The sequence below is a fragment of the Hylobates moloch genome, unplaced genomic scaffold (genome assembly GCF_009828535.3).
Source record: "Hylobates moloch isolate HMO894 unplaced genomic scaffold, HMol_V3 SCAFFOLD_2, whole genome shotgun sequence".
Classification (NCBI taxonomy): domain Eukaryota; kingdom Metazoa; phylum Chordata; class Mammalia; order Primates; family Hylobatidae; genus Hylobates; species Hylobates moloch.
Window position 1 is genome coordinate 70,833,831 of NW_026652277.1, and position 27,932 is coordinate 70,861,762.

General features: G+C 34.3%; 1 long non-coding RNA gene and 1 other non-coding gene across 2 annotated transcripts; both read left to right on the top strand.

Annotated features, from left to right (window-relative positions):
• The first annotated feature begins 2,490 nt into the window (after positions 1 to 2,490).
• On the top strand, positions 2,491 to 2,593 carry LOC116477270 (U6 spliceosomal RNA). The gene has a single exon (XR_004250419.1). It is a non-coding gene; the product is annotated as a U6 spliceosomal RNA (small nuclear RNA).
• Positions 2,594 to 6,444: 3,851 nt separating this feature from the next.
• Positions 6,445 to 27,645, top strand: LOC131381632 (uncharacterized). The gene is made up of 3 exons (XR_009210510.1): positions 6,445 to 6,495; positions 6,801 to 6,989; positions 27,539 to 27,645. It is a non-coding gene; the product is annotated as an uncharacterized LOC131381632 (long non-coding RNA).
• Positions 27,646 to 27,932: the final 287 nt, after the last annotated feature.

Consider the following 27,932-nt stretch of genomic DNA (forward strand, 5'->3'; position numbering starts at 1 on the left):
TCAAATCTCCTCTTCTCCTTAGCATGGAGAAGTCTGGTGTTCCTCCAAAAATGGCCGCTACTTCCTGCCTGGAATACAAATGTTCAGTAATGAACAAATGTAGATGGTTCCTATACTAAAATTTTGGCAATGGTAGAGTCAGTGACAAAAGGTACATGTTTTCAGCAACAGCAGCGGCTTCTCTAACAACAACAGAAATAAGTCAATTAGGTCCTTAGCAGTTTCCACTCACACAGGGAAACTGAGGAGACTCTGGCAAAAACAGAGGGTATTATAGCCAGCCAAGAAGAGAGAAAATCTTACAAGATTGTGCAGGAAGAAACAGAGAAAGATAAGCCATTTGTTTCGGCGTGAAAGACTTGAAACCAATAGCGAGGGAAATGAAGCATAAGTTACATCTAAGATGTGTGAAAGGAAGAATTTTATTCTGCCAACATCCAAACTGTGATGAACAGTAACAACCAAGAATACCAGCAAGGAACTGTTCTCCAGATGCAGTAAGAAAGAAAAGTCAGCTAGGGCTACAATCATTTTAAGACGGAAGGTTTTTATTGTTTCTATCCATTTTCAGTAACAATTAAGCTTTCTGAACAACAGAAGTAAGCATTGGAAAACTTTTTTTAAAAAAGTGGGAAAGTATCAGTTTATCTTATCAGGTAATAAGCATGCTATTAGGAAATTGAAAAGTTTTTGTCTGATCTTTTAAGCTAAGAACTTTGGATAATATAATTTTTGTGTTTTCCTAGCAATGAATTTTCCTGACTTAGAGTATACTAGTAAGAGTATGAAATGCCTGCATAACACAATTCATTTTGAATTGTGAAAAGAATGTAACTAACTCCTTTTGATTCTTTTTTAATCTGTTAAAGTCTCCAGTGATCTTAATACAAAAGAATAAGGTAGTTCCAGGTCACTCAGACAGAAATCTCTCAGTTGAGCTTGTTCCATTAACAGCTAAAAATCTGCTTTCCTTTAGCAGTTTGGTCAATGCCTCCTTTTAGATCATGGTGTCTCTTTTGGATATTTTTTAAAGTTTAGAAAATAAATATAAGGAAAGGAAGAGTTTATCCTTTTCTAAAAATTAAGTATTATAAATAGCTCAGACAGGGAATTCCTACAATGCTTAAATATTTATTAATAAATTTGTTTGAAAATTGTGATTGAAGAAGCTGACTCTTAACATGAGTAGTTCTAGAAAAAAATGAAAAATAGAACAATCAAAAATACTACATATATATATATATATAAACTTTGCAGCTAGGAAAATCTTTGATTTATTTTTTCTTTAACCTACAGTTAGGTAAACCAAATATTCTTAACCTAGATATTCTGAAAAGTCAAGGATCTCTATGATGAAAGTCGTCTTTCTCTAAACATGCCCTTCGGCTAGTCCGAGTGTGGTGGTGATTACAACTGATTGATCACAACCAGTTACAGATATCTTTGTTCCTTCTTCACTCTCACCACTTCATTTGACTAGTCTTAAAAAATAACTGAATTAGTAAATAAATTTTTTATTCTCTCCAAACATATATCTAATGAGAAATTTTCCCCCTGTTATCAGTGAGAGGCACTGTAATGTAGAAAAAAAACCATTAATTTGGGCTTATATTCCAGATCTGTTATTATACAAAATAAGTTATAGTTGATCCCCCATTACTTCATCAGTACAAACAGAAAAACCAATCCTGCACTTCGGTGATAATAAATTTTTGTAAGGATATGGTATGATGGAAGTCAAAAGTCAGTTATCAAAAAATATTTTTCTGATTCTTTTTTGTGTCCCCTAATAAAGTAAAAGCAATAATCCTTTTTTTTTTTTTTTTTTGAGACGGAGTCTCGCTCTGTCGCCCAGGCTGGAGTGCAGTGGTGCAATCTCGGCTCACTGCAAGCTCCGCCTCCCGGGTTCACGCCATTCTCCTGCCTCAGCCTCCCGAGTAGCTGGGACTACAGGCGCCCGCCACCACGCCCAGCTAATTTTTTGTATTTTTAGTAGAGACGGGGTTTCACCGAGAAATAATCTTTTTACAAGTGAGAAAATGTATATTAAAATGAAGAACAAGTTATAAAAACTGAATTAAGAGGCCATATGAAAGAGCTAAAGTAAATTAGAGATTATCTAGCCTTAAACACAAGTTACAGATATGATAACTAGGCCTAGAAGAAGGAATCATTTTATTAGGGTCATGTTATATAATAATGGCAGAAATGGAATTACATCATGGTCTTCCAATGATTCCATCAATTAAAGCTTATTCTACTTGCCTTCTGAATATCCCATCATTAGTATCAGTAACTATTGATTAAATACATAAAATGTGAAGTCACAGAGCTAACAACTAGAGATTTGATAATGACTGCAGTTATTTGAGTCCTGCTGTAAATGAGTTTATATGATCTGGAGGAGGAAATGAAGGAGTAAAAAGGCAATCATTAATACAATAAAATAAGCTTTAAAACCATAAAGAAATTAAAACCATGTTACATTGTACTCATTTTGGCAGCATATACTAAAATTGGAAAAATACAAAGAAGATTAGTATGGACCATGAACAAAGATGACACGTAACTTTGCGAACCATTCCATATTTTTTGATAGTAAAAACACTCAACAAACTACGAATAAAAGGGAAAATCTTCAACCAGGTGAAGGGCATCTACAAAAACCCACACTAACACTGAATTTAATGGTGACTCTTTCCCATGAAAATCAAGAATCAGACAAAGACGTTTTCTCTTACAACTTCGATCAACATTTTCCTGAAGAGTCTAGCTTGGGAAATTATGCAAGAAAAATAAATAAAAGGCATGCAGATTGGAAAGAAAGAAATTAAACTATTCTTATTTGTAGACGTCATGATGATGTATATAAGAAAATTTTAAGCAGCCAATAAAAAATACTAGAACTAAGTGAGTTCAGCAAGTTTCAGGATACAAGATCAATATGCAAAAGTGAACTGTATTTCTAAATACTTGTAATGAAAACTCCAAAAATGAAATAAAGAGAGCAATTTCATTTACAATAGTATCAAAAAGAATAAAATGTATAGAAAAATATTTAACAAAAGACGTGCAAAACCTATACTCTGAACAAAATATAAAACATTGCCAAAAGAAATTAAGAATTTAAATTATTCTTAAAAATTTTATTTTCATACATTGAAAGATTTAGCATTATTAAGATGGCAATACTCTTAACTGATATATAGTTTCAATGAAACCTTTATCAGAATCCCTGCTTACTTACTTGTAGAAATTGACGAGTTGATTCAGAAATTTTATGGAATTGCTAGTGACCCAGAATAGACAAAACAATCTTGGAAATTAAAACAAAAACACACCAGAAGGATTCATCTTCCTAGTTCCAAAACTTACTATGAAACAATGGTATCTAGATACTGTAGTACCAGCACATGGATAGACACGTAAATCAATAGAAATGAGAGTCCAGAATAAACCCACATATCTATGATTAACTGATTTTGAACAAAGGTGTCAAGACTTGCCAGTGGAGAAAACTATTCAGAATTTTGATTCTGAATTATAGTTATTCTTCATAAATAATATATAGTTATTAATTTAATAATTACATCCAATAATTATCTAATAATAATATTACTATCATATTATAAACTGAATTATAATTATCATTAAACTTTAAGATGATCTGGAAATTGCACACATCACTTTTACTTATAAGCCACTGGGACAAACTTCTATGTCCAAAGCTACCTGTAAGGCAGATTGGGAAATTTCAATAACCAAACATACAAGTAATACACAAAGGTTCTTCTACCAAGTGGAAGAAAGGGTGTGTGTTTATGTGTGTGTTTGTGTGTGTGTCTGTGTGTTGTGAGAGAGAGAGAGAGAGAATACTAAAAGGCAATGGTTTGTCTCTCACAACTTCTCTATTAAAAATTTTCACATGATCTTTCATTATAATTGTGATCAAAATAAAGCTTCTGACCATGGTCTAGAAAGCATTATATTTTCTGACCCCTCATCTGCTGCCACTGTCCTCTTTGCTAATTAAACCCAGCTAACTTTCCTTCTATTCCTTTCTATTTCTATACCAAGCTTGTTTAAACTTAGGATATTTATATGTTGCCACTTGCTATTTCTTTGCATTAGAAAAATGCCTTCTTTCATATTCTCTCATGGTTAGGTCTTTCTCCTTATTCAATTTTGAGTTCTTTAGGGATGTTTTCCCTTGACCACCCAAACTAAATTATACTGAGTGCTATCGTTCTCCTGTTCTATCCTCCACCCACATAAAATTAACGCCACTAACTGTAATTAGTGCTTTCAGAAGAATTACAGTAATTCCCTTATGTAATAATCATCATTATTGCCTTCAACATGCTCTCATTTGTTTGTTTGTTTACTTAATATCTGTTTTTGCCCACAAAAAGTAATCTCAGTGAGAATAATCTTTGTATTTTTTCAATCATCTTGATGTCAAACAAGCAATAAGTAATTATGTGTAGAATGTGTGATAAAACTAGTAATTAATGTGATGGTAGAGGTAGTATATGAAACCAAAGACACATAGAAAAGGAATACTTTATCTAGGGTTGGGAGGGGGAGGACAAGTTTCCTGGAAAAACATCCTAAATGATTATTTTAAATTGGAGCCAACTGAAGCAAAGGTAAAAGAAACAATTCAAAAGGCTTAAAGGTTAAAAGAAAAAGGAAATATAATTTATTGAAGCATCTTCTTGAAGAAGTGTCCTAAGGCTGGGTTATTACTATTTTTGCCAACTTTACAGAGTTATGATTGGCAAATACAATTAGTTGTATATATTCAATGTATATAATATATATATACATATATATATATATAGTATATACATACACATTATGAACTTATCACCACCAAGTTAATTCAATTCTCATACATGTTATCTCGCATATTTATACCCACATTTTTGCGAATAAGAATCCTTAAGATCTACAAACTTAGCAAATTTCAAAAATATAATACATTATTTTTAACTATAGTCATTATGCTTCAGTTTGAATTCTAGAATTTATCTGATAACTGAAAGGTGTGCCCTTTCACCAAAATTTTCTCATTTCTCTAATCCCCCAGGCCCCAGCCCCAGGTAAGCACTATTCTACTCTGATTTTATGAGTTCAACTTATTTTTTATTTTAAATTAAGTGATATGATAATGATGCAGTATTTTGTTTTACTGTATCAGGCTTATTTCATTTACCATAATGTTCTTCATGTTTATCCATATTGTTGCAAATTATAAGATTTTATTCTTTTTTAAGGCTGAATAATATTTTAGAATGTGTGTGCATTTGTGTGTGTATCATGTTTTCTTTATCCATCAATCCAGTTACAGGCATTTGGGTTTTTATATCTTGGCTATTGTGAACAATGCTACAATGAATATGATACTCATTTCATTTTCTTTAAATATATACTAAGAAGGGCAATTGCTAGAGCATGTAGTAGCTATTCTTTTAATTTTTGAGCAAACTCCACACTGCTTTCCATTATGGCTATACCAATTTACATTCCCACCAACAATGTATAAGGGTTCCCTTTTCTCTACATCCTCTTCAACAGTTTTTGTTTGTTTGTTTGTTTGTTTGTTTGTTTTACTTTTTGATAATAGCCATTCTAACAGATGTGAGATGACATCTCACTGTGGTTTTGATTTATATTGCCCTGATGACTAGGGATGTTGAGTACCTTTTCCTATATCCGTTGGTCATTCATATATCTTCTTTGGCAAAATGTTTATTCAGATGCCATGTTATATAACACAGAAAATGGAATAATAAAATTCAAGACTGGAGAGGTAAGTCAGAGTCAGACCATAACAAAATTATCCATAGGGTGGTTGTCACTTTGTAAAATAGTCCTATGCTCACTATATGTCATATTCCTTAATTTTACTCAGATCATTAAAAGGCTTAAAATAGTTTTTTAAAAATATAGAAATAGCTCTAACAATTGCAAAAATTAACCTATCTTAAGTTTAAGCTTTCAGATTACATTTTCGTAGTGTCTTGGTACCTTATTATCCTGCTTCATAATGAATAGTTTCCTGCAGGTGTTCACAGCAAGAAATTCTAGAACATTCCATTCCAAATATTATGAGGGAAAATGTTTTAGCACTTTGTACAAGAGTACAGCAATATAGGGTCTATGTATAAAATGTCACATGCAATAAGCAAAAAAAATAAAGTCTTTGAAAATACCATGCATAGAGGAAATAGAGTCCCTGTAATATCCTAAAAAATTTCCGTGGAAGACATTAAACTTCCTTTTATTCAATGCTACCTTAATCTTTTAATACCTGTGTTTCTTTAACAAGGCATAAAGGTGTCCCACAGCCTGGTCTGAATGGTGTCTTTCTAAAGCTTCCTATGGAGAACTACTTCTAACAGCCCAGTGGTGATGGAGAGTTTCTTTCCGTTATTCAGAGTAAGAGGATTGAAGCTCGGCAGGAGGCGCTCACCCTTTATCCTACCAATGGTAAAGCACCATACATTGGCTTTACACTGATCTTCTGAATGAGATGAAAGGGTTTCATTTCTATTATGCATTCACATTTTAGCTAGTTTTTTTTTAATGCTATGGGATACCACATTAGAGAGCATATTTTCAGACATACCAGGATAAAACTGAAGCTCTAAAATCAAATGTACACTAACCTCACTGTTAAAACTTAAATCATTTACCTTCTATACTTTATTATTTATAATAAGAAAAAGGTTTAAACTTTTTGACTTCAAATACAAGTTTTCTTCTTCTTTTTTTTTTTTTTTTTTTCTTTTCAGAAATAGCCCTCCTCAGAGTTTCTCAGTCATTTCAGGGATGTTCGCGTCGTACCTTCCACAGAAAGTTACCAAATGGGCTCCTCTGCTGCTGCTGCTTAGCCTCCTTGCCACGTGGCCATCTTGAGCCCCATGAGATTACTGCATCATTCAGAGGCTATTCTAAGGACATTGCTCACAACAGCATCTGTGGTAGGTGAGAAAGAAGGATCTTCTCCTGTCTTCGAACCTTATGTGAGAAAGGCCTATCTCTTTAATCCACCACAGTTCAGCAGAGAAGCCACAGTAACTAATAATGAGACTTTACTGGATGTTTGATAATAATAAAAGGCTACTATTTTCTAGAAAATAACTTACAATACTGTAATTCATGGACAGCAACCTTCTGAGAAGTATCTCTCAAGCTTGATACTTCCCTCAATCCCAGGGTCACGAACGCCTCAGTCAACACCATGGGCGTGGCTCAATCTCCCTCTACTTTCCAGTGTAGTCTAAATTGTCTTCAAATTCAAAACCAAGAACAATATTTGTTCTTATCATTGAGCATAAGCCTATTTTTCCCCATTATTGGTGGCTTGACAGAATAATTAGGACAGAAAGGCCTTTTCCCTTCCAGAAAATCTGCTCTTCCACCTTAGAAATATTATCTGGGCTTAGAACTCTAGCTGAATACAGTCCCACGTTAATTCTTTTCTCAAAATCTGAGTAATCCAGATTTAAATAACACTTTTTGTAAGACAGCAGTGGCCCAGTTGAGCTGCAGCTGCATCAAGCTCAGTCCAGTTTTATTTTGTTTTGTTTTATTTTGTTTTACGATCTCTGCTCATTAGAACACTAAAAATATTGGGGTCCAAAATTACTTCATTATATTTTAATATAACAGATTTTGAGAGATTATTATATTTTTTACTTAATTGAAAATTTGATAAATAAAATCCATACTAAATCAGAAATACTGAATATGAGATGATTTGACTAATTCTGAGACTTTAATAATTCATATACTTTTACTAAGTGTTTTTTATATACTTTAAGTTCTGGGATACATGTGCAGAAGATGCAGATTTGTTACATAGGTATACACGTGCCATGGTGGTTGGCTGCACCCATCAACCTGTGACCTACATTAGGTATTTCTCCTAATGCTATCACTCCCCTAGCCCCCAACTTCCTGACAGGCCCTGGTGTGTGATATTCCCCTCCTTGTGTCCATGTGTTCTCATTGTTCAACTCCCATTTATGAGTGAGAACATGAGGCGTTTGGTTTTCTGTTCCTGTGTTAGTTTGCTGAGAATGATGCTTTCCAGCTTCAACCATGTTCCTGCAAAGGACATGAACTCATCATTTTTTATGGCTGCATAGTATTCCATGGTGTATATGTGCCATTTTCTTTATCCAGTCTAGCATTGATGGGCATTTGCTTTCCTTCAAAGTTTTTGGTATTGTGAACAGTGCTGAAATAAACATACGTGTGCATCTGTCTTTATAGTAGAATGATTTATAACCCTTTCAGTATATACCCAGTAATGGGATTGCTGGGTCAAATGGTATTTCTGGTTCTAGATCCTTGAGAAATTGCCACACTGTCTTCCACAATGGTTGAACTAATTTACACTCCCACCAACAGTGTAAAAGCATTCCTAATTCTCCACATCCTCTCCAGCATCTGTTTTTTCTGACATTTTCATGATCGCCATTCTAACTGGTGTGAGATGGTATCTCATTGTGGTTTTGATTAGCATTTCTCTAATGACCAGTGATGATGAGCTTTTTTTAATATGTTTGTTGGCTGTATAAATGTCTTCTTTTGAGAAGTGTCTAAGATTTTGAAAACAACTTTTACTTAAAGATTTACCTTAGTCAAGCTAATTTCACAAGTCATATTGCAAAGGCCTATGATAGATGTTTAAGTAAATATTATGGCAAACATTCTGCTTTTATTCTAAATACTTCAAAAATATGAGAATTCTTTCAGTTCAGATGACCATCTAAATAAGAACAACATGTAGAATGTTTTATAAAGGACCTGAGTTCTTCTCATTGTTCTCAGTCTTGTTGAAAACGAGATAAAGTGATCATTTAAAATGCATTTTAAATATCTACAAACTTTTTCATATTAAAATGTTAGATCCACATAATACACAGAAAAGTAAATATGTTTAATCTATTTCCTTTAAAACTTGCAAATTTATGTGAAATTAAGACAGGTCAAACTCATAGAAGCAGGGAGTTGAATGGTGGTTGCCAAGAGTTGGGGAATGGAGGCAATAGAGAGATTTTGGTCAAAGGGTACAACTTTCAGTTATAAGATGAATAAGTTCTGGAGATCTAATTTATAACATAATGACTATAATTAATAATACTATATTGCATTCTTGAAATTTGGTGAGACACTAGATTTTAAATGTTCTCACCACACACGCCAATAAAAGGGTAACTGCGTGTTGTGATGAATATGTAAATTAGCTTGGTGGTGACAATCATTTCACAATGTGAAATGATAACCATTCATAGTAAGGTTAGTAACTCTTACCTTATTCATTCTACATACAATTATTGCTTGGTCCTCGTTAAAGATTGGGAGCAACTACCTTTTGCTGGAAAAGAAGAAGGTCTATCAATGATCTCTTAGGCTTCTTAGCACAGAATGTATGAAGGCCAACATGTTGTCATGCTCCATCATTACAGTAGAAATTTAAATACATTTAGTACATGCAGTAATTATCAGTTAAGATACTCATTTTTGATGAATAAAAGTATTGGAAAAGCATTAAATTAATAAAATGCTATAAAATTACTAAATCTGTCCTGAATGTCTGAATATAATGTTACAGTGCTATGAATAATTTTTTTGAAAGCCGTAAGTCCAAAAGGAACTCTCACCCTAGGAGAAAAGGTAAATATTTATTACACATTATAATAGTAGTGGGATAGGATATATTACCTGGGTGATAATCCAAGGGGACATGAAATAACTATTTCTCCCGAGTGATAAAAAATTCATCTGTAATGAACTTTGTCTCTGCGTTGGTCTATTCTCCCTTCTACTAATGGCACTCTGATTCTCTTCTGAAGAATCATCTTTAATTTACTTTCAGTCCGTACAATCTTAGTAAGAGTCATTCTCCTCAACCTTATCCCAATTTTGTGCTCTAGGAATTAACCCATGACCAGGATCAAATCAATCAATTGTATATATCATTTTGGCATGTTCACTGTTTTAAGATTGACACATGACCCAAGTCTTAACAATGAGATCCAATTCTGGCTCCTGGAAAAATAAGCAACCTGTCACTACTGAGGCCATTAGCCTGCAACTCCAAAGATCTATCACATTGACAGAGCTCTTCTGAGAGTAAAAGCAATTTATATTTATATACATATAGATAATTTCTTCATATATATAAAGAATATGTAATTTATTTTTATATATATAAAGAAATTTGGGCAAAGAGAGGTAAGCCTTTGCAAATGTGGTTTGAGTTTCTGGAGACAGATATTGCTAAAAAGGAAATCTTTGCTGTTATTTTTCAGTTGGAGGAAATAATAAATTGTTCCTTTTCAGTGTTTGATCTCTCCATTTTAAAAAAATGTTTTCCTAAAACCATTTTTTTTTTCGTAATCAAGATTCTAGGCAGGGCTAATACTTTATCAGAAAGGAGTTTAGATGAGCTTTCAACATGCAGAGAAATTTGAACATTTCTAGCCAGAGGAAAAATGTAAACAAAGAAAATGATCCAGGGAAATACACTTAAGGTGTGATTTACCTTGACTATAACACAGGGAAACAGAGATTTCTTAATGGAATATATACTATACAAAGAGGTTTGGGGCAAGACCGTGCACATTCTTCAATGTCAGAACCAGAAGTTACAATTCTATTCTACAAGCAAAAATGTGTCGTAGACCATTTTAGATAGAGTAGGAGAATGACATGATCAGGTCTGAAACTCTGAAAGATTGTGCTGACAACATTTTACAGGATAGTTTTATAAGAGAAAATTCTGGAGAAAGAGTTTCAGGGTCATGTGGCTGACACAGGAATAAACCATTTTTGTGAAGCAGCTGTACCCAGAGGAGACAAAATAGAAGTGGATGAAGAAGTCTTATGCTTAATTCACGACTTTCTCTATTACATGATCATGCCGTTCACTTTTATTTAACGTGACTGCAAAACACATTACGATAACCATAGAGATGTCAGTGGAAACTAACATGTAGAACAACAAAATGGAGGTTACAGTTTCTGTGCTCAATTACTAGGAAATATAAACGAAAGCTATCAGAGATATCTCACATTAACTGGAGATAATAATGTGACGATCAGTTTGGCCACAGTAAAAACATATTGTTGTATGTATGTTTAACTTAAATTTTATATGATAATACCACTGTGAACTGTTAAATAAAATTGTTTTGAAATGTCATTTAAAAAGACACTACCCTGTCATAGATGAGCTTTTGCCTGAGGCATATTTGGCATAATTTGAAAAACAAATAATGTTGTAAAGAGTCCACTGCAATTCATTTTGTTTTATTGAAATTACAACTCTCTTAATGAGATGATAAACACATTTAGAAAGTTACAATGGTATAGGAGTCTAGGTCAAAATTTGAGTTTAAACTACAGTAATGATGATGAAATTTTAAAAGTGTGGGCAGATATGAAGACCATAAAAAAGATAGAATGGGATATTATCCAGGAGAACTTCCCCAACCTAGCAAGGCAGGCTGACATTCAAATTCAGGAAATACAGAGAATGACACAAAGATACTCCTTGAGAAGAGTAACTCCAAGACATATGATTGTCTGATTCACCAAAGTTGAAATGAAGGAAAAAATGTTAAGGGCAGCCAGAGAGAAAGGTCAGGTTACCCACAAAGGGAAGCCCATCAGACTAACAGCTGATCTCTTAGCAAAAACTCTATAAGCCAGAAGAGAGTGGGGGCCAATATTAAACCTTCTTAAAGAAAAGAATTTTCTACCCAGAATTTCGTATCCAGCCAAACTAAGCTTCGTAAGTGAAGGAAAAATAAAATCCTTTATAGTCAAGCAAATGCTGAGAGATTTTGTCACCACCAGGCCTGCCTTACAAGAGCTCCTGAAGGAAGCACTAAACATAGAAAGGAACAACCGGTACCAGCCACTGCAAAAACATGCCAAGTTGTAAAGACCAGTGATGCTAGGAAGAAACTGCATCAACTAACGAGCAAAATAACCAGCTAACATCATAATGACAGGATCAAATTCACACATAAAAATATTAATCTTAAATGTAAATGGGTTAAATGCTCCAATTAAAAGACACAGACTGGCAAATTGGATAAAGAGTCAAGACCCATCAGTGTGCTGTATTCAGGAAACCCATCTCACATGCAGAGACACACATAGACTCAAAATAAAGGGATGCAGGAAGATCTACCAAGCAAATGGAAAACAAACAAACAAAAAAAGGAGGGGTTACAATCCTAATCTCTGATAAAACAGACTTTAAACCAACAAAGATCAAAAGAGACAAAGAAGGCCATTATATAATGGTAAAGGAATCAATTCAACAAGAAGAGCTAATGATCCTAAATATATATGCACCCAATACAGGAGCACCCAGATTCATAAAGCAAGTCCTTAGAGACCTAGAAAGAAATTTAGACTCCCACACAATAATAATGGGAGATTTTAACACCCCACTGTCAACATTAGACAGATCAATGAGACAGAAAGTTAACAAGGATATCCAGAAATTGAACTCAGCTCTGCACCAAGCGGACCTAATGGGCATCTACAGAACTCTCCACCCCGAATCAACAGAATATACATACTTCTCAGCACCACATCGCACTTATTCCAAAATTGACCATATAGTTGGAAGTAAAGCAATCTTCAGCAAATGTAAAAGAACAGAAATTATAACAAACTGTCTCTCAAACCACAGTGCAATCAAACTAGAACTCAGGATTAAGAAACTCACTCAAAACCACTCAACTACATGGAAACTAAACAACCTGCTCCTGAATGACTACTGGGTAAATAATGAAATGATGGCAGAAATAAAGCTGTTCTTTGAAGCCAATGAGAACAAAGACACAACATACCAGAACCTCTGGGACACATTTAAAGCAGTATGTAGAGGGAAATTTATAGCACTAAATGCCCAGAAGAGTAAGCAGGAAAAATATAAAATTGACACTGTAACATCACAATTAAAAGAACTAGAGAAGCAAGAGCAAACACATTCAAAAGCTAGCAGAAGGCAAGAAATAACTAAGATCAGAGCAGAACTGAAGGAGATAGAGGCACAAAAAAACCCTTAAAAAAATCAGTGAATCCAGGATCTGGTTTTTTGAAAAGATCAACAAAATTGATAGACTGCTAGCAAGACAAATAAAGAAGAAAAGAGAGAAGAATCAAATAGATGCAATAAAAAATGATAAAGGGGATATCACCACCGATCCCACAGAAACACAAACTACCATCAGAGAATACTATAAACACCTCTATGCATATAAACTAGAGAATCTACAAGAAATGGATAAATTCCTGGACACATACACCCTCCCAAGACTAAACTAGGAAGAAGTTGAATCCCTGAATAGACCAATAACAGGCTCTGAAATTGAGGCAATAATTAATAGCCTACCAACTAAAAAAAGTCCAGGATCAGACAGACTCACAGCCGAATTCTACCAGAGGCACAAGCAGAAGCTGGTACTATTCCTTCTGAAACTATTCCAATCAATAGCAAAAGAGGAAATCCTCCCTAATTCATTTTATGAGGCCAGCATCATCCTGATACCAAAGCCTGGCAGAGACACAAGCAAAAAAGAGAATTTTAGACCAATATCCCTGATGAACATCGATGCAAAAAGCCTCAATAAAATACTGGCATACCAAATCCAGCAGCACATTACAAAACTTAACCACAATGATCAAGTTGTCTTCATCTGTGGGATGCAAGGCTGGTTCAACATACACAAATCAATAAACATAGTCCATCATGTAAACAGAATCAAAGACAAAAACCACATCATTATCTCAATAGATGCAGAAAAGGCCTTCAACAAAATTCAACAGCTCTTCGTGCTAAAAACTCTCAATAAACTAGGTATTGATGGGACGCATCTCAAAACAATAAGAGCTATTTATGACCAACCCAGAGCCAATATCATAGTGAATGGGCAAAAACTGGAAGCATTCCTTTTGAAAACTGATACAAGACAGGGCTGCCCTCTCTCAGCACTTCTATTCAAAATAGTGTTGGAAGTTCTTGCCAGGGCAATCAGGCAAGAAAAAGAAATAAAGCGTATTCAATTAGGAAAAGAAGAAGTCGAATTGTCCCTGTTTGCAGATAACATGATTGTATTTTTAGAAAACCCCATCATCTCAGCCCAAAATCTCCTTAAGCTGATAAGCAAATCCAGCAAAGTCTCAGGATAAAAAATCAATGTGCAAAAATCACATGCATTCCTATACACCAATAACAGACAAACAGAGAGCCAAATCCTGAGTGAACTCCCATTCACAATTGCTTCAAAGAGAATAAAATACCTAGGAATCCAAGTTGCAAGGGATGTGAAAGACCACTTCAAGGAGAACTACAAACCACTGCTCAATGAAATAAAAGAGGACACAAACAAATGGAAGAACATTCCATGCTCCTGGATAAGAAGAATCAATATCGTGAAAATCGCCATACTGTCCAAGGTAATTTATAGATTCAACGCCATCCCCATCAAGCTACTAATGACTTTCTTCACAGAATTGGAAAAAACTACTTCAAAATTCATATGGAACCAGAAAAGAGCCTGCATCGCCAAGTCAATCCTAAGCCAAAAGAACAAAGCTGGAGGCATCATGCTACCTGACTTCAAACTATACTACAAGGCTACAGTAATCAAAACAGCATGGTACTGCTACCACAACAGAGACATAGATCAATGGAACAGAAGAGAGCCCTCAGAAATGATGCTGCATATCTACAACTATCTGATCTTTGATAAACCTGACAAAAACAAGCAATGGGGAAAGGATTCCCTATTTAATAAATGGTGCTTGGAAAACGGGCTAGCCATATGTAGAAAGCTGAAACTGGATCCCTTCCTTACACCGTATACAAAAATTAATTCAAGATGGATTAAAGACTTATATGTTAGACCTAAATCCATAAAAATCCTAGAAGAAAACCTAGGCAATATCATTCAGGACATAGGTGTGGGCAAGGACTTCATGTCTAAAACACCAAAAGCAATGGCAACAAAAGCCAAAATTGACAAATGGGATCTCATTAAACTAAAGAGCTTCTGCACAGCAAAAGAAGCTACCATCAGAGTGAACAGGCAACCTAAAGAATGGGAGAAAATTTTTGCAACCTACTCATCTGACAAAGGGCTAATATCCAGAATCTACAATGAACTCAAACAAATTTACAAGAAAAAAACAAACAACCCCATCAAAAAGTGGGCAAAGGACATGAACAGACACTTCTCAAAAGAAGACATTTATGCAGCCAAAAAACACATGAAAAAATGCTCATCATCACTGGCCATCAGAGAAATGCAAATCAAAACCACAATGAGATACCATCTCACACCAGTTAGAATGGTGATCATTAAAAAGTCAGGAAACAACAGGTACTGGAGAGGATGTGGAGAAGTAGGAACACTTTTACACTGTTGGTGGGACTATAAACTAGTTCAACCATTGTGGAAGTCAGTGTGGCAATTCCTCAGGGATCTAGAACTAGAAATACCATTTGATCCAGCCATCCCATTACTGGGTATATACCCAAAGGACTATAAATCATGCTGCTATAAAGACACCTGCACACGTATGTTTATTGCGGCACTATTCACAATAGCAAAGACTTGGAACCAACCCACATGTCCAACAACGATAGACTGGATTAAGAAAATGTAGCACATATACACCATGAAATACTATGCAGTCATAAAAAATGATGAGTTCATGTCCTTTGTAGGGACATGGATGAAACTGGAAAACATCATTCTCAGTAAACTATCGCAAGGACAAAAAACCAAACACCGCATGTTCTCACTCATAGGTGGGAATTGAACAATGAGAACTCATGGACACAGGAAAGGGAACATCACACTCCAGGGACTGTTGTGGGTTGGGGGGATGGGGGTGGGAGAGCATTAGGACATATACCTAATGCTAAATGACGAGTTAATGGGTGCAGAAAACCAACATGGCACATGGATACATATGTAACAAACCTGCACATTGTGCACATGTACCCTAAAACCTAAAGTATAATAATAAAATAAAATAAAAAATAAATAAATAGATTTCCCTAAAAAAAAAAAAAAAACTACTGTAAGACCACACCCAAGAAGTGGCCACATTTTTTTTTCTATTGGGCTTGTGAGCTTCCCAGAATAAAAGTAGGAATAGGAAATAGAAAAAAAAAAACCCTGCACACTGTGCAAGTGCACCCTAGAACTTAAATTATAATTAAAAAAAGAATAGTTAAAATTTTAATTGATTCACTAAAATTTGGGAAATTAATATGAGAACGCATTTCTAATAGATGAAGAAAATATTTATTTAACTGGCCTTATAACACTATGCGTGGATGATATCTGGAATGACAAAGGCTCAGCTCCTTAAAGGAGGAAAGTCCAGACTTATTAATATTCCAGATGATCCAGAAATGGAAGGAGAAGGAAATTAGGAAGGTTTAGTTAAAACTGGAGAAAGAGGGAGAAGAAATCGGGAAACATCTAAAACTTTCAGTAACGTAAATAGAATCTACCAGATGTTTATTGTGAATCCTATAGCAACCGTTGGAATAAATATATAGATAGATACAGTTGGTCTAAATTGTTGTAAAGGAAATACACTTGAACGCTAAAACATTTCTCAAATAATTCAAATGCAGATAGACTAGGTGGTGTATTAGCATTCTCCAGACACAGAATCAATATAATTTCCTTCTTTATTTCTTTTCTTTCTTTTTTTCTTTACCTGAGAGAGATTTATTATAAATAATTGGCTCACAAGATTGTGGATGTGACAAGTCTCAAGGTGTGCAGGGTGAGGCAGCAACTTGGAGACCCAGGAGAGCCAATGGTGTAGTTCCAGTCTGAAAGCTGGCAGGCTGGAGAGGCAGGAAAAGTCAATGTTTCAGTATCAGTCTGAAGGCAGGAAAAAGCTGATATGCCAGTTAGAAGGTAGTCAGGCAGGAGGAATGCTGTTCTACTGGGGCCTGCATCAGCTTTCTTTGTTCTGGCACTTTCACCTGATTGAATGAGGCCCACTCACATTAGGAAGGGCAATTCACTTTACTCATTCTGCTGATTTAATTATTAATCTCAAGAAAAAATCCTTGCACAAACATACAATATTGTTTGACAACATAGCTGGGAACCCTATGTCCCAATGAAATTAGTGCCTAAAATTAACCATCAAGATGAAAAAGGAAAAATACAATCGATATAACAAATAGAAAACATACAGCAATATGGTAGAGTTAATCTCAGTCATATAAATTATATTAAATACAGATAGAGAAATGCTTCAATTAAGAGAAAAAAGTGAATTAAAAAGTAAAATTAAACAATGTGTCATTAAGAGGAGATATGCATTGAAAATGAAGTAAAGATAAAAGCAAAAATATTGAAAAAGATTACCCTGAAAGCATTAATCATTAGAAATCTGGATATTATACCACACTAACTAGACTTCAGGGTGTACAGTATTATCAGACATAACAAAAGGCATTTCATAGTAAAAATCATTAAAATCATACCATCAACAACAAAAATGTGTTGTAGATCTAAATATGTATGAACCTAATATTAGAATTTTTAAAATATATTAAATATAAGCCAATGGACTGAAAGAACAGAGAGACAGATAATTATAGGACAGTAATATTTCATAGAACAAATAGAAAATGAGTAAGATAGAAAACTTCAAGAAGATGAAAAACTAACTCAAACTAATTTATATTTATAAACCACTACAAACAACAATTATACAACAAATTATTTTCTAGTACAACAGAGTGGTCAGCAAGATAAATTGTGTGCTGGGCCATAACGTCTCAATAAATTTAGAAAAAATGAAATCACACAGAATATGTCCTCTCATGTTAAGGGAAGTGATTATTTGATATTTAAGGTTTTCGTTGTAAAGATTTTCCAGTCCACTTGAAGTTCTATGCACTGTTTCACATATAGTGTAGTTAATTTCTAACAAAGAACTTAAAATCATTTCCCTTGTTCCTTGTGTCATTTCTATAATTCGTTTAGCTTATCCATATGCAATAATCACTCACTACATTGGGGTTATTATGACATTAGGCAGTTATCTTTTAGACTCAGAGAGTTCAGTCACACTCCTATGGTAACACGGTTTAAAATTTTGCAATTGAAACTCATACCCTATGCACAGAATCAAGTGCATTGGTGTTCAACATTTTTTTCAAACTCTGTTCAATGTCAACGTCCCTCTTGCCTTGCAGAGGCTGAAAATATAAATATAAAATTCCACAGACACCTTTGCAGCAACAGTTATGGATAATTAAGTGTTCACCCTCAGGGACATTCAAGTGCGATTTAGAATACAGAGTGAGGCAGATGTCACTCTTCTGCTAATTATTCAATTACTGCTGGCAAGTCCATTGTGAGGACATCTGAGTTTTCATTGTCAACTTCTTCATAATAACAGCTTCATGGTTGTGAATTTCTCTGGTTATAGCTTTATCTGCCCATGGATCTGGAGCTAGGACTTATGGTTACAATTGTCATTTCCATAGGTAGTTTTCTGATTGTAGAAAAGTCAGTAATGCTCCAGTGGCCCAATTCTCTAGCGTCATTTTAAAAGTCAGTCCTGACAACTAAATCTATAGTGCATTTATTCAGAAGCCTTGGTGATTCTTTTGGCCATTTACATTCCTTTCTTCGGGAATTAGTGCACTATTTAAAGTACAGGCTAAGCTGCTTTAAAAATAAAACAAAAAAATAGAATGGTCCAGTCAAAGTAAACTAGCATTTCATCTTTCAACTAACAGTCTAAAAGTTTGTAAGTAGTCCAAGTTGCACCCCCACAAAAAAAATTTCTAAGTGGTCATGCGGAGACCCAGTTCCCATTTTTCCTGTTGATCTGTACTCCCCTAACTTACTGACCTCATCTGCAAGGCTAAAACAGTTCACAAGGACCTCAGCCACATTCGAACCAGTGACACTAAGAAAGAGGAGGTAGAGGTCAGGCAGTCTTCTTGTAAGGATGGCATACAAAAGTTGCAATTCCCAATTCTTTTAGAATTCATTGGTAGTTACTTAGTCATAAAGCTTCAACTATTGAAAGATAAGTTAGGAAATATAGTGTGTGCTATGTCAGAAACCTCGGGGGATTATATGGCCAAAACAAAGAATGAGAGAATGGGTATTGAGGGACAATTACAGTATTTGTCACAATAAGTTAAATAAATTCTATTCTCGACAGTGAAACATGAGAAATACATGCTGGGTGGCAATAATTCGTATAATAGTGTGCTCTCCATAATAATGTAATTCATTCATTCCTTGAATTAAAATGTATTGCCACCTACCACATCAAGTTATATAAAAACAGTGGTTCCTGCCCAGAGGAAGCTTATTAAACAGTTTTAAACACAGATAAGTAGACAGTAAAAATAATAATGTAGCTAATACTTTGAGTCCATATATGTGTCATGCTATTTAACTGCTTTATGGTTTTGTTAATTTTGTAAACTCCAATAATTTAACGAGGTACTTATTATTACATCCATCTTAATGTTAAGAATTCTGAGACACAGACAACTTACATTACTTGTCTAAGATCATAGAGGTAATTGAATTGGAGAAACAGAGTTCAAATTCAGATATTATTTTCCCAGATTAATGTAGTTAATCCTTATGTCATACTGGGTTCCATTACATGTGGAAAAGTACTCAGATGAAGCAATTACTGAACACCACAGATGCTCGTAGGACAAAAAGTTAAAGTGACATTTTGGCATTATTTGTGATTCTGGTTGCAATGTGAAGGTGGGGAGGATGTTGTATATTCATACAATGTGATATTTCTTAGAGATAGAAGGAAAAAATTACTGCTACGTGCAAAACCAGGTGTGAATCTCAAAAACAAGAGTGTATATTGTAAAATTCTAATTATATGAAGTTCTAAAGGGATAACATTAATTTGGTGTGAAAAACAAAATATCAGAACAGATATACCCTCAAGGAGGATGGCTGCAAATACCCCCCAGAAGTGTGGCTGATTGACTGAAAAGGGCAAAAGAGAAATATCTGGGGGTGAGGGAAAAATGCTATAATTGATAAGACAGCGTTATGTTAAACCTACTTATATTTTACAATTAAATTGTGCATTTCACTTGGTGTACATTTTACTTGTAATTACGAGCTTTTGAATGTTAGCAATGGTGAAGATTAAATATTTTGTAATATCTTTTGTGCATTCTAGGCCTGAAGAAATAAGGAACTATATTAAGGTTAAAAAATAGAAAATCATTAAAACTTCCTTTCTTAACATATGTAGGCCACAGGAGACATGGAAGAAGACAGAAAAAGAGTTAATAATCTCTATCTGATTTTTGGCTTGATCAACTGAAAAATGTAGGTGCTATTTACAGAGATGAAAGAATGGAGAAAGAAGAAATAGGGAAAATATCTAAAGGAAACAGATTCTGATGAATATTGAATCCAAGCAAGTGGATGAATTCTCCCAGATAAAGGATATGAATTAAGAAAAGCAAAAATAATATTTTAGTGTTATTGATATTTGTGGAAAAATACAAGTTACATGGAGAATCACGATTGAATATCCAGAAAGCAGTTCTAACAAGTGAAATGGCAGGATTATACTTTTTTTCTACATAACATTGGTTCTCAAACTTTAGTATGCCTTGTCATCACACACCTGCAAGGGTTTTTGAAGTACAGATTTTCACAGATTATTGGATTCTAACTCCAGTTTCTAATTCAGCTATCTTAATGTCAATTATTTTTTGTGAGATGATGAATATTAAGATAACTGAAATAAACTGAAATGACCCAGTCATAATCTGTTTGTTTTATATCTTTATGGAAATGCATGGTGACTACTCCTAAAATGAAATATGTGTCATTGTATATGGAGTTATATACACATATAAATATACACACATCGATATGTATAAATATAGATGTGTGTACGTGATATAATCTTTCCAGTTTATTATATTCTTCCAAGTTTGCTATGACAAGCCTTTTCTTCTGTTTGCCTGTGATAATTGACAATATTTGTTATAATAAAATTAATAAAAATATTCTTATATAATAATTCTGTGATCCATTTTTCACAAAAGAATCATAACTGTGTCTCTCCAATGTCTAATATTTTTGCTTTCTAAATTAATAATTATACTTTCTCTTTTCAGGCTTGCTTTAATCTTTACTTTTAATGGCAAAACCACAATTACTTTTGCACCAACCTAGTAGTAATAACTGGAAAAATAAATAGATGCTGACCTGACATTCTAATTGCTATCGTAGTTACAACTGTTATAGTAGATATAATTGTTATAGTAGTTATAATTGTTATAGTTATAATGTCAGGTCTGCATCTATTTATTTTTCTAGTTATTCCTATTAGGTCGGTGCAAAAGTAATTGCAGTTTTGCCATTAAAAAATATTAGGCAAGCTGACTCTTAAATTAATAGTATAATAAGACAGCAAGACTTCATGGGATTTGTGAATATTTTCAGTCATGCTCTTGAAGAGCATAACATAAAAGAACATTTTGCCTCCTCTTTTACTGATTTTCTATTGCATATTATCTATTTCACTTTGAAAACTACTGATAGATCTTACATGTCAACATCTGTTCAACTTGATAGCTAGGTATTAAATATATCCTATATACTTCATATTGTATTTTGTATTGGGAGAGTATCCATAAAATAATTATAAACTAAGGTATTTTTTAAACTAGTTAATAATCTAACAAGCTCCATTGCACATAATATCTAGGTTCAAATTCTCATCTACATGTTAGGGTTATATTTCGGGATATGTGTCTCTAAACATTTTAATGTTTAAGAGAAATGAAATTTCCCTTCTATATATCTCACCCAGAGTTGATGTAATGTAACCCATTTTTATTGAGTACCTCACTATGGTAGTTATCAGTGATAATAAATAAACAATGCACTAACTTTCACCCAACCAGTTGCTTTTGGAAACTTGAAATGTCCTGAGAGTGCAGAAAGCATAATCTTATAAACATTCTGGATTACAGAAGTCAGATACTGTATGGCCTCTGACAGGAATCTCTGAATCTCTTTGAGTACAATTGTTATAGTTTTGAGGCACCTTGGGTTACTGTGGTTCTACAAGCCCATCATTATCTACCATAGGCACTGCTGCCACCTTTTCTCTCTATCTTTGTCGGTCATTGGCTTGAAATTCCGTAACTTGCAAAGTGGTCTGAGACCTTAAAGGTTCTAATAGTGTCTTTGTAAATTTTTAGCTAAATTTCAATAAAGGAAAACAAAGTTACAGCACTTGTGATTTATTATCTTACAGTTTTAAATGATCTAAATCTTCAGAGAACTGTATCTAACACATAGTACATATTCCAAAATTTTTAGCTGAATCTGAATCTACATATATAATCAGAGCATAAACAAATGAGATAAGTAAAAATGTGAGGCAACATGAAATTAAAAAGGATAGAGATGACAGTGAGATTATGATAAAAGGGAAAATAATACTGTCGGAAGAAAAAAATATTATAACTAAAGTCTAGGCCAAGGAGTAATGTTTTATAAATGTAATTAAACCTAGAAATTTGAAATCACTGGGAAACCACTGAACATTTTTTTTAACTAGATAATAAGTTAAAATCCAGTGTGTTGGTAATACACACTGAGGAGGCTTATCTACATCGTTTTTTGTTCATAAAAATTTACTTGGAACCTGATGTTAGGCACTAGGGATTCAGACGTGATAAGTTACAAAATACACTTGTCCTATAAGGGATATATTAGATTGGTGCAAAAGTTTTTTAATGGCCATCATTAAAAAGTCAGGTTACAACAGGTGCTGGAGAGGATGTGGAGAAATAGGGACACTTTTACACTGTTGGTGGGACTGTAAACTAGTTCAACCATTGTGGAAGTCAGTGTGGCGATTCCTCAGGGATCTAGAACTAGAAATACCATTTGACCCAGCCATCCCAATACTGGGTATATTCCCAAAGGACTATAAATCATGCTGCTATAAAGACACATGCACACGTATGTTTATTGTGGCACTATTCACAATAGCAAAGACTTGGAACCAACCCAAATGTCCAACAACGATAGACTGGATTAAGAAAATGCAGCACATATATACCATGGAATACTATGCAGCCATAAAAAATGATGAGTTCATGTCCTTTGTAGGGACATGGATGAAACTGGAAATCATCATTCTCAGTTAACTATCGCAAGGACAAAAAACCAAACACCGCATGTTCTCACTCATAGGTGGGAATTGAACAATGAGAACACATGGACACAGGAAGGGGAACACCACACTCCAGGGACTGTTGTGGGTTGGGGGGACGGGGGAAGGATAGCATTAGGAGATACACCTAATGCTAAATGACGAGTTAATGGGTGCAGCACACCAACATGGCACATGGATACATATGTAACAAACCTGCACATTGTGCACATGTACCCTAAAACTTAAAGGACAATTTAAAAAAAAAAAGTTTTTGCTATTAATTCCAATGGCAAAAATCACAAGTACTTTGTACCAACCTGATACTATATACATTGAAAGAGATTTGTAATATTAGAAGAAATATTTATATAGAGGTAGTTTTAAGTATGTCATAATTACATGAAATAATATACTAATCCTGATTTCAGATGGCATTTTTGAAAAACTGAAGGCTTTTTAAAACCTAAGCTGCTATCTCTAATTTCCCATTCTACAATTAATTTCATAATTCTTAAGAAAATCTATGCTACTTTATAGAAAAAGACACTCTTAATAATGACCTCTGCAAATTTATCTAATTCATAAATTTATCAACATTTCCTCCAATCTTGTCAGAATTTTTATTCTCTTTTATTTCTTCTTTGCCTTGTTTCTTGATAAAATAGCTTTTATTCCTTCATCTTCTTTATATAACTCATTACATGCTGACATCTTTCTACACAATTATACTCTGATTACACTTACTAAAATTACTAAGAGTTTAGAAGTCCAACTGTCTTTAACAAATTTATTTCTATTCTTTTTTGCATGATTTAACAATTCCTCTCTCTCTTCTTTATATCTTTGTTTTTCTTTTTAATCAAGCTTCCAGGTGCCATCCATGTGTTAGAAATAAATAGGCAAGACAAAAATTATGAGTAACATTGTTACAAAAGTCAAGAGACAAGGTACAAAGAAGAATTTCCAACTATTACATATCTATAAATGTTAAAAAGAAAAAGGTATAAAGAAGAGAGAGAGGAATTGTTAAATCATGCAAAAGGGAATAGAAATAAATTTCTTAAAGACATTTGGACTTCTAAACTCTCAGTAATTTTAGTAAGTGTAATCAGAGTATAATTGAGTCCCAAACAAGGTGTCACAGCTCCCTGAAGGGCTGCAGCTCTTCTTTCCTTCTTGCTGCTAGAAACGTGATGAGCAAGGAACATGTTTCAGCCCTATTTGTTACAGTTTTTTCAGCCCCACTATTCAGCGGTTCCCGTGTTCTTATCCCGTGCCCGGGAAGAATTAGGTATGTGGACAAGTGGAGGGTGAGCAAGGTGAAGAGAAGCTTTATTGAGTGATAGAACAGCTCAGAGGACACCTGGAGTGGGTAGCTCCTCTCCACGGCCAGGGTGTCCTGACAGTGTTCAGCATTCCGCAGAGAGGAGACACCGGAATGGGTAGGTACTCTATGCAGCTGGCCGTCCCAATGTCTCTTCAAGTCTGGCTGAATCCAGGGCTTTTATGGGCTTCAGAGGGAAGTGCATGCTGACTGGCTCCTGGGTGGCCATGGGCAGGCCCAGAAAAAGCACCGTAAGTTTCCACTCCGGTCCAAGGACTGGCAGCCTGGCCCCCAGGATTCAGGCCTTCTCCCGCTTAAAGGTGGGGCTTCACCAGGGACCCACCCCTTTCCACCAAGGAGTCTGCCCGCCTTCTACCACTGATGATGGTGCCCAGGATTCCCTCCTGTGCTTGTCAGCACCCAAAGTCTGGAGTCAGCACTGCCCGGAGCTTGCTCACACCTGGCCGGGTTGCAATAGCTTTGATCTTGGCCTCAAATTTGCTATGAAATCAGAGTCGGTGCTGGGAGTGGGGAAAGGCCAGGCAGTGGGAGCAGGCACCTCTGAGCCTGAGAGAAAGGACAGTCCTTTCCAGTTCCTTCCCAAGAGTGCAGAGGTGCCTGAGTCCACAGCTGCAGCTGCACTCAGGAGGGTGGGGCTCCTGCCTGCTCCCAGCCGGAAGAGCATAGGGATGCCCCGGTCGGTATCCGTGGCTAGGCAGCCGCAGCTGCACCCAGGGAGTACCCGGCTCCCGCTCTGCCAACTCCGAAGCGGGCAGGGTTCTCGCTGGCTACATGGAGTGCACAGCCTCTACTGCACGTCTCTCACTGAAGCCAGCATTATGGCTGCAGCAGCACCAAACAGGCCACCGCTGCCATCCATAGGATTTTTTTAAATGTGTTTGAGAGATGGTAGTGTTATTTTCAAGCTAAGCGATATTGGAAAAGGAGTAGATTTTGAGCAATGGTAATAAATTCCAAGTTGGCGAATGTTAAGTTTTAGATGTCTGTGAGACATCTCAGTGAAAATATCCAATAAACAGTGGAATATAAATTTCTTGAGTTGAAAATAAGATCTGGATTGGTTATATTGCTAAGAAAGTCATCAGCAGATGCAACTTGCCTTGAAAATTTCATGCTCACAGTATCAAGTGTATATTGAAGTTCCATCAGGATGCTGCACAAAAACCTAACCTAAAATGATAAGAAAAACATGAGATTCAAATGGTCTCAAATCTTTTTTCCTCTTTATTTCTATAAATGATATTACTAAATTTCTAAAGTTAGAAAGTCCAGAGTCATTCTTGACCATCTTTCTTTCAATTCTACTAAATAAAAATATCTCAAATTGTTCAATTTGACTTCATCTTCCCTCTCACAGATTTAAATCAGTGTTTCATCACTTTAACTACTATTACAGTCTCCTACAGAGCCTCTCATTTACAATTCATTTCCCAAGTATTATCTTCTTTTATGAATTTCAAACCCTTTCAACTTTCTTCTGCCTGAAATATCTTTATGGAAATTACTCATTGCTTTGTTTCGATTCTTTTTTCCTTTCTTCTTATACATTTTTCCCCATCTGCCTATCTATCTGTAGATGTAGACATTTAATTATTTATATTCATTGACCTTTAGAAGGTATGTCATTTATTATGAAATTACCCTAGGATACTGATTTTAAGTAATTTCTACAATAAAAATTTATATCCATAATATCTTTTAACTATTAGTGAATCTTTTAACTTGGTACTGTTAGACCTTAATATCAGAAAAATGGTGGCTGATAAAATAACTAACAGTGATTATCTTTATTAAATAAGGTATTTCTTCATGGAGAGATTTTGCAATTAGCTACTTAGTTCAAAAGGCACATATCTAGTGGTGACATGTGGCACTTATAATTACGTGTAAAATTATACACTCAGGTATGTTGAAATTTATGTTTAGATATAAAGACATTTATGGTTTGATTCCTATTTATTGACATCAACCAGATTTGAAAAGTTAAAAAGCTAAAAACGACAAGAAGGAATGAAGCTACAAAAGTTGTAAGGACATTCTGAAATAACTACAGTTGTTTAATTTGTTTTAATCAGAGAAGTCAGTAACAACAATAACAAGAAGACCATTAGAAAACAAAGGATTTTTCAAGGATGTGGCATTTGCACATGTGAAAATGGAGAAGGATATCACTAAAATAGAAATTTTAGCATATATATTCTAAAATAGAAAAAAAAAGCTTCCAAAATCTTACTTAGAAGTTAATCAAGATATTTATATGTTTTATGTCTGTTTGAATTCATTGAAACATATACTATAATTATCACTATGTAGTATTAATTGCAGTTTATCATAATGTATTATACATTAGAAGTTTGCCTAAAAATTTATCTCAAGTGTTCTCACACACAAAAGTAAATATGTGAAGTGATGGATAGGTTGATAAGCTTGATTATGGAAATCATTTCATAATATATGTACATTAAAATGTCATGTTTACATTTCAAATATATACGATGTTTATTTGTCAATTGTAACTTAATAAAGCTAAAAAAATCAATGTAGTAATTAAACTAGTGATTATATTACATGTATTATATGTCATCCTTAGTTGTCATAACATGTTTAAAAATAGTGCCCAGTAAAACCTTGACTAGGTGACTGCTACATTGAATTATAGATTTATGTGAAAACAGAAGTTTAAAAAGTAAAGAAAGAAAAAGTTCTTTCAGCAAATATTTGTAGAACATTGTGCTTATTATGCACTTATGTTTGTTTTTAATGAAACCTAAAAAGAATATGAATTAAATCACATTGTATTATATGAAAATTTATTCATCATCAATCATGTTTTGGGGAGAACTTATGTTTTTTCATGGACATAGGTTAGGACTATGGAACTTCAGCAACTTATTTCTTTTTTATTTTTTGCAGGTTATGAAATCAAGTGATAAAGCTGAGAGACATGAGTTTCCCTCAAGAGATGATTTTACATCCGTTTTGAAATGTTACAGAAAGATTTCTGTTTCTCTTATATATTTACACCAGTGTTATTTATAAATTTATTTACTTTTAAAATAAATATTAACCGAGAACATATTTTATACTAGGTACAATTTTAATTTTTTAATTTTTATCATAGTAGGTATATATATGTATATATAGTACATGTGACGTTTTGATACAGTCATACAACACGTAATAATCAAATCAGGGTAACGGGTATCATCACTTAAAGCATTTATCATCTCTTTGAGTTAAGAACATTATAATGTTTCCCTTTTCATTATTTTAAGACATACTCTGAATTATTGACTGTAGTTACCTT